The 12,779-nt window shown below is 41.5% G+C and overlaps 1 protein-coding gene across 1 annotated transcript in view; it reads right to left on the minus strand.

Moving 5' to 3' along the window:
• BBOX1 (gamma-butyrobetaine hydroxylase 1) overlaps window positions 1–12,017 on the minus strand; it is a 113,315-nt gene extending 101,298 nt beyond the window's left edge. Inside the window, exon 1 of the mRNA XM_063438483.1 lies at window positions 11,929–12,017. The gene's annotated coding sequence lies outside the window, so the exon portion shown is untranslated. The remainder of the gene's footprint in view (window positions 1–11,928) is intronic.
• Between the last annotated feature and the right edge of the window lie 762 nt (window positions 12,018–12,779).

The following is a 12,779-nucleotide window of genomic DNA, read 5'->3' on the forward strand; positions in this document are numbered from 1 at the left end:
CACTATTGATACATTTAAAATATATATATATTGAAACAGCAATTTCCTACTTGTATTTATAGGCCTATAACTTGCAAAAAAAAGCAATAAAGCATGTAAACACTGGGTGTTTTTAAACTCGGGACAAAATTTTGAATCTATTTAGCAGTTTTTTTCATTAGCTTTTGTAGATAAGTAAAAGATTTTTCAAGTAAAAGTCCAAAAACATGTTTTTTTTTTTATTTTTCACCATATTTCATTATTTTTTTAAAATACAATATATGACATAATATAAATACTGGTATGTAAAGAAAGCCCTTCTTGTCGTGAAAAAAACAATATATAACTTGTATGGGAACCGTAAATGAGAGAGCGGAAAATTACAGCTAAACACAAACACCACAAAAGTGTTAAAACTGCTCTGGTCCTTAACGTACAAACATCGCAAAAACAGGCCGGTCCTGAAGGGGTTAAAGGATTTTAGGTTTGGGAAAGATTTGAAAGTGTGCAGAGGAGTGTTTAGAGATACAGTGCCTTGCAAAAGTATTCACCCCTCTTGACTTTTTACCTACTTTATTACATTACAGCCTTAAGTTCAATGTTTTATTAACCTGAATTTTATGTTATGGATCAGAACAATAGTTGGTGAAGTGAAATGAGAAAAATATATACATAAAACTATTTTTTAGAAATAGAAAACAGAATATTGGCATGTGCATATGTATTCACCCCCTTTGTTATGAAGCCTATAAAAACCAATTACCTTCAGAAGTCACATAATTAGAGAAATGATGTCCACCTGTGTGCAATCTAAGTGTCACATGATCTGTCATTACATATACACACCTTTTTTGAAAGGCCCCAGAGGCTGCAACACTTAACCCCTTAAGGACCGGACTGTTTTTGCGATGTTGTACATTTGCGACCAGGCATCTTTTTACACTTTTGTGGTGTTTGTGTTTAGCTGTAGTTTTCCGCTCTCTCATTTACTGTTCCCATACAAATTATATATTATTTTTTTCAGGACAAAATGGGCTTTCTTTACATACCATTATTTATATAATCTCATGTAATTAAATTTTTAAAAAATGAAAAAATATGATGAAAAATTGAAAAAAATACATGTTTTTTGACTTTTATGTGAAAAATCTTTTACTCATCTAGAAAAGCGAATGAAAAAAATGCTAAATAGATTCAAAATTTTGTCCTGAGTTTAAAAATACCCAGTGTTTACATGCTTTTTGCTATTTTTTTGCATGTTATAGGGCTATAAGTACAAGTAGGATATTGCGGTTTCAAAACATACATTTTTAAAATGTATCAATAGTGACATTGTAACACTATTATCTGTCATAAATCGCTGAATAACACCCCACATGTACATATTTTTTTTAAAGTAGACAACCCAGGGTATTCAATATGGGGTATGTCCAGACTTTTTTAGTAGCCACTTAGTCGCAAACACTGGCCAAAGTTAGCGTTCATATTTGTTTGTGTGTGAAAAAAGTAAAAAACTAAATTGAACGCTAATTTTGGCCAGTGTTTGTGACTAAGTGGTTACTAAAAAAGACTGGACATACCCCATTTGCAATACCTTGGGTTGTCTTCTTTTGCAAATGGTAGGCCATCATGGGGGTAATTCTCATTCCTGGGCTACCATACGCTCTCAAAGGCAACGTAACCAACCTGGCCATTTTCAATGTAAAAATATTTGACCCATATATTTGACCCTGTGACTTTCAGAAACGCTATAAAACCTGTACATGGGGGGTACTGTTATACTCAGGAGACTTTTCTGAACGCAAATATTAGTGTTTCAAAACTGGAAAATGTATCACAACAATTATATCATCAGTAAAAGTGCTGTTTGTGTGTGAAAAATGCAAAAAAAAGTCACTTTCACTGACAATATCATCGCTGTGATATGTTTTACTGTTTTGAATCACTAATATTTGTGTTCAGCGAAGTCTCCCGAGTAAAACAGTACCCCCCATGTACAGGTTTTAGGGTGTCGTAGAACGTTACAGGGTAAAATACAGTGATAGCAAATTAAATTCTCTGGACTTTCGGCATGGGTTGGCAGGCAGGTCCCTTAAATTGCAATCAATAAAATAACTTAATTATGTAAAAATATTACATAAATACGCACGTAGAATTTAAATATACATGCATATTTATATATTTGAAGTCTACGTGTATATTTATATAATTATTTATGTAATTTTGTATATGGACATATGAATAGTTCGTATTCTTTTTATTTATTTATATATACACATATATATATATATATATATATATATATACACACAATTTCATTCTAAGTGTATTTTGATATAAATATATATATTAATATCAAAATACAGTTAGAATAAAATTTCGTATAGATATATAATTTTTTTACAGTTTTATTATTATTTTTACATGTTTAATTTAATTTAAATTACTTATTATTTGTATTTTATAATAATATATATATAATTATTATATATATACACGAGTGTAATTTAATTATAAGTGTATTTTTATATTAATATATGTACATATTAATATAAAAATACACTTAGTATGACATTATATATATATACATATATTATATAGGTATAATATATGTCTATATATCATATATATATACACATATATAATTTTATTTATTTTTATTAACTTTAACTTTAATTTTTTTTCTGATTTTACACTGGCAGGGAGACTGCCTGTCAGCACAGACAGTCCCCTGCAGGCAGACACTAGGACACCTATTGTGACCATGTGGTCGCCCTGTTGAGCGATCACATGGCCACAGGGGTCCTAATCTGCCATGGGGAGACTGTCTGGGCTGCAGGCAGTCTCCCCACACCGGGACCAACGCCGATCGCCGCCGGGGGAACGACGGCGATCGGGTAAGTACATCTTAAAGTTAGGACGGTTCAGGACCGTCAGCGGTCGGTAATGGAAAAATGCCGATGACGGTCCTGAACCGTCCTGCGTCCTTAAGGGGTTAAGGACGGAGCCAAATGTACACGTTGTGAACGAAACAAAATGTAAACAAAACCTGGCATTTGTGCTATATGTCTGTCCAACCGTAATTCACCTCTTTCATATTAAATGCACCCCCGTTCTATGCCGTCCTGCGGCGTTTAGAGCCACCAAAATAAGGACGGCATAGAACGTCCTGCGGTCTTAAGGGGTTAAACAAGAGGCACCACTAACCAAACACTGCCATGAAGACCAAGGAACTCTCCAAACAAGTAAGGGACAATGTTGTGGAGATGTACAAGTCAGGGTTAGGTTATAAAAAAAATATCCAAATCTTTGATTATCCCCCGGAGCAGCATCAAATCTATCATAACCAAATTGAAAGAACATGGCACAACAGCAAACCTGCCAAGAGACGGCCGCCCACCAAAACTCACGGACCGGGCAAGGAAGGCATTAATCAGAGAGGCAGCACAGAGACCTAAGGTTACCCTGGAGGAGCTGCAGTGTTCCACAGCAGAGACTGGAGTATCTGTACATAGGATGCACCATAGAGTTGGGCTTTATGTATGGAGGAAGGTGCTCTGGTCTGATAAGACTACAATTTAACTTTTCGGCCTCAAAGAAAATCCTATGTCTGACGCAAACCCAACCCATCACATCACCCAAAGAACAACATCCCCACAGTGAAACATGGTGGTGGCAGCATCATGCTAAGGTGATGTTTTTCAGCAGCCGGGACTCGGAAACTGGTCAGAGTTGAGGGAAAGATGGATGGTGGTAAATACAGGGATATTGTTGAGCAAAACCTGTACCACTCTGTGCGTGATATGAGGCTAGGATGGAGGTTCACCTTCCAGCAGGACAAGGACCCCAAACACACTGCTAAAGCAACACTTGAGTGGTTTAAGGGGAAACATGTAAATGTGTTGGAATGGCCTAGTCAAAGCCCAGACCTCAATCCAATAGAACATTTGTGGTCAGATTTAAAGATTGCTGTTCACATGCGCAAACCATCCAACTTGAAGGAGCTGGAGCAGTTTTGCAAGGAATGGGCAAAAATCCCAGTGCTAAGATGTGGCAAGCTCATAGAGACATATCCAAAGCGACTTGGAGCTGTGATTGTCGCAAAAGGTGGTTCTATTGACTTTAGGGGGGGTGAAAAGTTATGCATATTGACTTTTAGAGACATCCCACTAGGTACACTATGTGAAGGAGGAGGGTTTAGAGACATTCTGCTGGGTGCACTGTGTGGAGGAGCAGTGTTTAGAGAGATTCCGCTGTGTGGAGGGGGCAGGGACAACATTCTCCAGGCCAGGACATTCCGGTGGCTGCAGTGTTTGGATTGAGCCTGGGTATGATAATTCTTTACTTTCCTTCTCTTTGTCTCCACAGTAGAGAGTGCCATAAACAGTCAATTCACGTTGATGCGCATATGAACAATGTCAATAAAGTTTTCCATTACCATACCAACATGTTGTTAGCAGTGATTTGGCCTATATCTTTAAATGTATTTTGTGAGTCCCACAGTCACATGACATTCACATGGTTCATCTTTCCCCTTGGGGGGTCATATACTTATGGGGTCAGGTATGGTGTCCTTTTCTTTCTTCAGAGTCACGAGATTGCAATCCCTTCCTGGTGGCAACATTTTTATTGGAAAAGGAAGCAATAGTACAGCAGTGACTTCGGCTCCAAAGAGGAAAAAATGGAAGTAACACTCTCCTTTACCTGCCCTCTGGGGGCCTCTACGAATTACCCTGATGGTGACAGGAATGGACTGGAATAAGGCCACTACAGTGGAATGTACAGGTTATGGTGTGTTCCTTTACGTAATCAAACTATATTTTGAATTGACCTTAAACTTAATCTAATTTACAAGAGCTTAACTTACAATTTAATTTACAAGAATATATTCAGAAATTATTTCTAGTTTAAAGGACAAGAGTGTACACATAATATAACTGGCACCATGTCACATAGATGCTCTGTTACTGGATTTGCTACATTAAATGTTAATATATGTTTTCAGAAATGACATATTTGAACCAAACAAGTACCCAATAAGCTGAATGCTTCCATTCTGTAGCTTTTCAACGCCTTCTGTATTTTAGATAATTTTGTTGTGGAAAATTCTGTTACAGGTCAAAGTTCAGATTGCTTAGCTACAGGAGAAAATGTCTCATTTGGAGTCCTGAGAACTAACAGTATCCCATTATCATAGGTACAATCCTTCTTTTGAAAATTGGGTTCAGCAAGGTGGTGTTTTCTTAAGTTGGTGAGCAGAGTTACTGCATGTGCCAATATAATTAGCATTTTGCATCTTTCTTGATACCAGGCTCTACCCTAAAGTAGAGCCTGCTGCTACAGTCTAGGTCAGGGCTCAACATTTTAAGTCCTACGCTACTAGCCAGACCTGAAAATTACTTGTCACTGTTATATCTGCTATGTCTCAAAAGCATAGAGCTGAAATTCATAGCACATATAAACAGACTGCAAGCTTAGTAGTTGAGTAACTGAGAGTTCAGCTTGTGATCCTAGTTAACACAAGTATTTTGAATTAACACAATGCAAATGGCTCATATAACCCCATTAAAAAAGAGCTGTAAGGAGCCTGACTGCTGAGCAGACCAGACGTGCTCAGCAAGAACTCCCACGTCTAATACCTGCGTTTTACAGACAGCAAACTACAATATTCATGCTTGAGGACCACTGCAGCACATGGTGATACCCCACATGAGCTACCCAAAATCTTTGCAGTCCAGACAGAGGCTTGCGGCCCACGCACACACGAACCGGGGTGAGGCGGACGCTCTCCTGGTTCTAAAGCCCTGCTGAGACTGCTGATACGCGTCCTACCTCCTCCCTTTGGACCGGCGGGGGTTATCCTGGTCTTCACTGCTCGGGTCCACGCACCCTGCTTACCGCACACAGCAGTCACTACCGGGGATCAGGCCATAAGGTTACTTGAACTCCGGAAGCAGGATGAAGCGCAAGATGGGTGCTCGGCACTGGACCAAATGCTGAAGTGTCTGGAAGCAATCTTCGCCCGTTTCTGGGCGCAATTAGAGCCTGAAGCACTGTGTCAACACAACGCCGGGAATATGGTCGGAAGAGGAGCGGGGAAAGGGTTCATAAGCCACCCTCACGCACAGCTACATACCTAACTGATAAGTCTTAAGCATTGAGTCCACCTGGGCCAAGAGCCACCAGGGATATTCCCTCCACACATTACCCACGGAGGCAAAAGATCCGACGCCAGCAATCCTGCTGCATTTCGCCAGGGAGGGACTTGGACTCAGTCGTGAGCACCCAAGTCTGTGGTGAATCGATGCAGGCCCTCCCCACAGCCCAGGGCTGGAGGGTTGCCACATCTAACTCCCCCCGTGAACTGACTCCAAGTTATACCCACGCGTTCCCGAGCCTGGGAGTAGGCTAATGCGGAAATTTGTCCTCTGGATCCAGGACTTGACACACATTTGTCGTTTGAATATGGCTTCCAGCACATTGCGCCTTAAATTTTAGTCTAACTCTTGTTGAGCCTCAATTTTAGGCTTTACAAATATGACTTATGTGTTGATGAGATACTCCATAGAGACAACCTAACACGACTTTACATGTGTACCTGTCCACCCACTATCGAACCCGCTATAATTATCTCTAGCGTACTCACTTACTTGGCTAACCCGGGCATCTTAAGTAGACCTCCCAAACTTGCCCACTACTGCAAATGCATGGGGCCACAGTTGTTCACCTCTCATGTTTAACAGCCGTTGCTTGATTCTAGTGGCTTACTAGCCTGTTCTTGCCTAACTAGGGTGCTCAATGCTTAGCTGTTTCTTTAGCCGTGAAAACATTTCTACACTAATGTATTCTTGTGTTCACTTCATCATGAAAAATGCATATTCTCCACATATCAAGTAACAATTAGTGAACTACTCATACTTGTTCAAATTTCGTTGACATGTTAAAGTTCTTGATTTAATATATACTAAGATGTGCATATTCTGAATGCCATGACACTGTTCTATTATGTCTGTTCCTGAATAGCTTGTAATCGCTGTCGTGGCATCACAAGCTTGTTGTACATCAATGCACGTCAAAAAAAAAAGAGCTGTAAAGAAAGGTATACAAGGCACCTAGCCTCAGTATTTCTGCATCTGTCATGAATTGGGACTTACGTCTTGGGATCTTTCTCTGGACTTTTCTAATCAACTTGCTGAAAAGCTCATGTATAATAGCATAGAAAACCTCACACATATGTTAATTTCTACGGTGTTCTGTAAATGAAAAAGCCTTTAGACGTCACTCTGCATGTGCAGGGTAAATTGCCTGGATTAAAATCATCAGCATATTAGTATGGGCAGCATTTCAGCACTGGCAATCATGGCCATTTCATTAGCCATGTCGTGGACTACTTCAATGACAACCTTCAGAGTGGAAGACAATACTAAACTAGACTTATTGGATAATTGCCTAATGGTTTATGTAGCGGACCACGGGTAACCCGACCAGGTACCTCCGCTAGTTCCCTTCCTTCAACCAGTCAGGAACCACTTAAAACGTACATAGACACATTTCTTTCCCCCAGTAACTGAACGAGACCGAGTTCTGGAGGTACAACAACACTTTATTGGCCACACATAGCTTTTATGCAAAACACCATGCATACAGTCACAGTGTCTCCTCCCCAGGACCTCCCCCTCCTAGGGGTCTTAGCGTGACACAGGAGTTCCAGACCCTTTGTCCCCTGTTCCCAACATCCAAGTACAGGTTTTCCTACTTCTGGTGACAAGGGGTCTTCTTCCTAGGATTCCTTTTGTTCCCTGTTTCCGCCACCCAAGTACAAGGTTTCCCGCTTTCAGTGACAGGGGATTTTCTTCCCATGAGCCTTGTAATGGATACCTCCGCTGAAGGATGCTCCTAGCGCTTCTCAAGGACCATCAGCACCGCACCAGACACCACAAGCACTGCAGACTCCACAAACCGCCGTAGCTTGGCTGGGATCTCGCCGTCTCCTTCCCACCCTGTGACTCCAACCTCTGGATCCAGGAGCGTGTGGGAAGGACCTCTCCTCCAAGAGAGTATAGCTGTGTCTCTCCTCCAAAAGAGTATAGCTGTATAGCTGAAGAGAGAACTCTTACAAGAGCTAGCAGTGAAGCTAATGGAGTATGAAGAGCATAGCAATCCCTGTAGTGATTATAGCTGTTTCCCCTAAACACGAGATGAGGCTGCGAGTTGAGGGTCAAGTAGAACTGGATTAATGAGCACAAAGGCATTTCTTCTATACAGTTTTCCCTATGTCAGGGTCTTACCTGAGTTGGGAGTCTGTAGCGCAGATATGTTGCTCACCCTTGCAGATAGCCACAGGCCAAGGTGGTCAGGTAAGAATTCACCTGCAGGATGAAGTACCAAGTCGCAGGATGGGCAAGGACTGGAGGTCAGAGTAAATGTAGTCAGAAGCCAGGGTCAATAATAAGAAGCAGATCAAACGACAGGAACACTGGTACGAAACACACAACAGGATCATAGACTTGACCCTGATCACAGGGCGAGGCTGAGTTTAAATACCCTGCTGATGTCGGATCAGGGTCAGGTGAAGCACAGCCATAGTCAAGGTACAGCCCCCAGAGTAGTAGACATGCCAGGATGAACAGGACCGGAACGACTTGTCAATATATAAAGCTGCTGTGGCTCAGAGGTAGGAAGCAGGACCAGGACTGTGAAGTTCCTTGGCTCAAATCCCCTTTTGGGCACTCCAGGGACGACCACGTCTGGCTATCTGTATGTGGCTGTGAGAATCGTGTCAGTACCCCCCCTTTTAAGAACGCCCTCCGGGCGTGAATAGGTTCTCTTCAGGTTCACTATCTGAATCAAGTGAGTCCCCATAGTCAAAGTCCCCAGTGTGGAATCCCTTTACAGCTTGGGACTCCTTAGTACCAGCTTCTGGTATGGCTGGAGAACATTCCATGTCTTTCAGGATCTGGGTACAGGTGGTAAACACTTCCATTACTTCGGCAGGAGCAGTGTTCGTGGCTAACAATGCTTTTTCGAACATTTCAAGATCTTCTGTACGGACTATAGTGCCATTAGAAGCAAAGGCACATTCCACAGGTACATCTTTTTCGGGCGGGCAGGAAGTAGTGATGGTATCACAGGGAGTAGATGCAGGCGGCTCTGGAGCAGGGGATGGAGGTTTTCTCGTGGAAGCCAATTTTAGGCTGGTATGCAGTGTACACAGGTTGAAGGAAAGTAGTACTCAGTCGGAGAGCTGGAGGTCTAGGAGGACGAATAGGACAAAGTGTGATGAAATGCCCTTTTTCTCCACAGTAGTAACATAGGCTTATCCTTTCTTCTCTTTCCTCAGGTGTCACTTGGCAATGGGCAAGTCCTAATTGCATAGGTTCCTCAGGGTCAAGTGGAACATTGGACACCTCTGGAGTTTTCCCAGGAACTGGATCATAAGGAGGCATCATTGGGGTGTAGTGGTGGTACTCGGTTTCATGGTTAAGAAGAATCTGAGACTTTTTGGTACGTGGAACTGGCTTGGGCACAGTGGTCTTGCATTGTGAGTCTATAGCAGTACTGAAAGATTCCCAGCTGACAAGGACAGGACTCTTCATCTGCAACATTTGGTGAACCCATACTTTGAGGCAGCCCGACAACAGGTTGATAGCTGCTCGTACCCTGATGAATTCTGTGGCATATGTTCGAGGCTTTAAAGAAAACACCTCACAATCCATATTGAAGGACTGAAAGGACGTGCGGCTACCATCAAATCGGTCGGGCATGATGACAAACGGTTCAGGATAAGCTGGTTCCGGGGTTGATGTTCTTTTACCCGAAGTTCAGAAACACCCCAAAACACAAACATATCCCCCTACATCTCTGGATAGCCCTGATCTGAGTGAATAACATATCCAAAAAATCACCCAGACCAGAGCAGGGGTTCAAAAGTTTTATGGAAGTCACATTTGACCGACCGCAAGCATGGCTTTCATGCCCAAAACAGTTCCACAGATTTAGGCTGTGTGGCCAGTCTATCTTCTCCTCTATCCTGGAGATAATTGGCTTAAGTGGCTGTGGTAAGCCAATTATCTCCAGGTACAGGAAATATCTCTAAGTCCAAAAACTGGTACAAAAATCACATACAAATACATAACTCATATAATACAATGTTTAACCTATATATCCAACATATCCCCAGATAGCTTGCATCTGAGCACTCACTATGTAGCACTCAGATCTCACGAATACAGTTGGATCGCCATGGGGTTAAACAATAGCAAGGCCTGATGAGAGATTGAGGAGGGATAAATCAGCCAGTTTCAACTGGTCTGACAGGGTCCTTGGGACAACGCCCTGCTGCTGAACAATAGGACAGGGAAAAGGAGGATGGGAATAGGCACATTTTCAGATGGATTTAAAGGGGCAGACAAAGTGTTTTAAAATTCAATAAGCCCAAACAGACTTTTTTTAAATGGCAATAGTCACAGGGCAGCGGGGCTGGCAAGCAGGCCAGTTAATGTTCTAATTGATTGGTGTGAACATTCCAAGGGGCACTGGAGAGGTCCCTGTTCAGGAAATGAATGGTGTGGAAAGCAGTTCACGAATGCTCCTCCTGGATGGCGTTCGTCTATACGAACTGGCGGCCACTCAGGCGCCAAGGCTTACCTTGTAGTTTTGGCATCAAGTCGAGGTGAGAATGTTCTAATGAGTGTTCTAAATGGGTTATTAGGGTGGTCGCCGTTCGGGAGGCCAATGGATTGACAGGGGGAATACACAAACAACTGAGTTTCTGTCACAGTTTAGAAGAAAGGATGCTGTAGCTTGCTTCAAGATATATTGCACCTTAGAGAGATCAGGAAATGAGAGATGCTGTTAGATCAATTAAGAAAATATGTTAACGACTCATTTGAAATTAAAGCTGTGCTCAGCTTGAATACGTGTTTGCAGCCAATTAAAATCCAAAAGGTATTCAAACCGCAGCCAGTGAACAGAAATTGCACAAAAAAAACAAACAAACAACAAAAAGGCAAAACAAAAAAAACCCTAATGGTAGCCCTTGCCAATAATAAAATTCAGACTTCCTGGAGCATGAGGGTAAAACGTTCCATAACTTGTATTTACTGTGAAGCATTCCTGCCTCTTAAAAGATTAAACAAGCAGGATATTGGTGAGCAGGAAGTGGTTGTTTTTGCTACACCTGTTGTCCTTCCATGCACCTGTTTAAAGGTAATCTCATATACCACTACAGGAAATCAAATAAGCCATGAAATAAGCACCAAAGACAACCCAATATATTGCACATCGTTTAGTATTAGAGAGTTTAAAAAAAAAAAAAAAAAATTATTAACTTAAAGGGACTCTATAGGAACCCCGACAACTATATCTCAAAGAGACAGGGTACCATGCCCCTCTTTAACCTGCAATGTAAAACATTGTATTGCAGGAACTGAGCTTTACGTTGCAAGCTTAAATTGACTCTAGTGGCAATCTTTCCAACAGCATCTAGAGTTCTTTACATCATAAGTAGAACTCAGCTGCTCAATCAGATGGATTTGCTATGGGGAAACATTGGATTGGCTGAGATCATCAATCCTGATAATCTCACCCAAGGAGGCTGAGCTTCTGCACGGAGACCAGCGTGCCGCGGGATATAAGGTGAGCAAATCTTACCTTACAGGGTGACACCTATGTAGGTAGGGGGGACACAATAGCTTTAGGAATTCATGCTTATATAGTGTTCTAAAATGACTTGGAGTGAACTGAAAACATGTTTGTGTGTATATTTATTAAAATGTATAAAAGTGCCAGGAAAACTATTCAGCAATTCTTTTTAGCTTGATTACTGTGGCCTAAATGTTACAGTTTGCTTCTGATTCACAACAGTTCATTGTTATAAACAAAACGCACGGAATCTGAATGTAAAACATTAAATCTGGGCATTTATGATCAGACGGACAGTTTGTTTACCTGGTTCTGCCGCTCCACGGAAATAGAACCTGCTGGTGAATAGGCTTCAGGGAATGTGCAGCAGGGAGATGGAAGCTGTGCTGCTTCTAATAGTGTACTTTGTAAAGAGTAATGGACTGCAGCGTAATGTGGGTGAAAGTTCCCAGCTGCTGGTGACATTGTATGAATGAGCCAAGTGTTTAATACAGTTTATCTTATCGCTAGTGTACACTCTGAATTGTGAAAGAACTGACGTTTTGCTGCTTCTGAATTTATATTTTATTCTGCTCTGTATAACAGAAATCCCTTTCACCCACTGACCTTTGGCACGATTACGACTACGATTGTCATGGGTTTACTAGCAGTGACCTGTAAATAGCTTTTTGGCAACGTCCCTTTATCCACTATTTTTCTTTCCTCCCTCTTTGCTGTCTCTCTCTCTCCCTCTCTCCCTCTCTCTCTCTCTTTCCCTCTCTCTCCCTCTCTCTCCCTCTCTCTCTCTCCCTCTCTCTCTCTCTCTCTCTCTCTCTCTCTCTCTCTCTCCCTCTCTCCCTCTCGTGAATTATGAAAGGTTTAATCTTATGCACTTGATATATTTTTGATTCATATTTAACATAGAACTTCCACCATGGAACAATTGGCTATCTGCAATGTTAAGTTCTGCATGATGTTGGGCAGTACGTGATGAGTGTTCCCTAGCGGTATGTAGCATTCACATGTTACCACAACAAATAATCATGGCATTTCCTATGGAATCCTGGCTATTATTAATTAATGGATTTCCTCTGGCACTGTATTATATGAAACTTTTTATATAAATGAGAGAGCGCAAAATAAAAGTAAATAACCAAAAAATTGGTATTAAATTGATA

Source organism: Pelobates fuscus, chromosome 12 (genome assembly GCF_036172605.1).
Source record: "Pelobates fuscus isolate aPelFus1 chromosome 12, aPelFus1.pri, whole genome shotgun sequence".
In the NCBI taxonomy this organism is placed as follows: domain Eukaryota; kingdom Metazoa; phylum Chordata; class Amphibia; order Anura; family Pelobatidae; genus Pelobates; species Pelobates fuscus.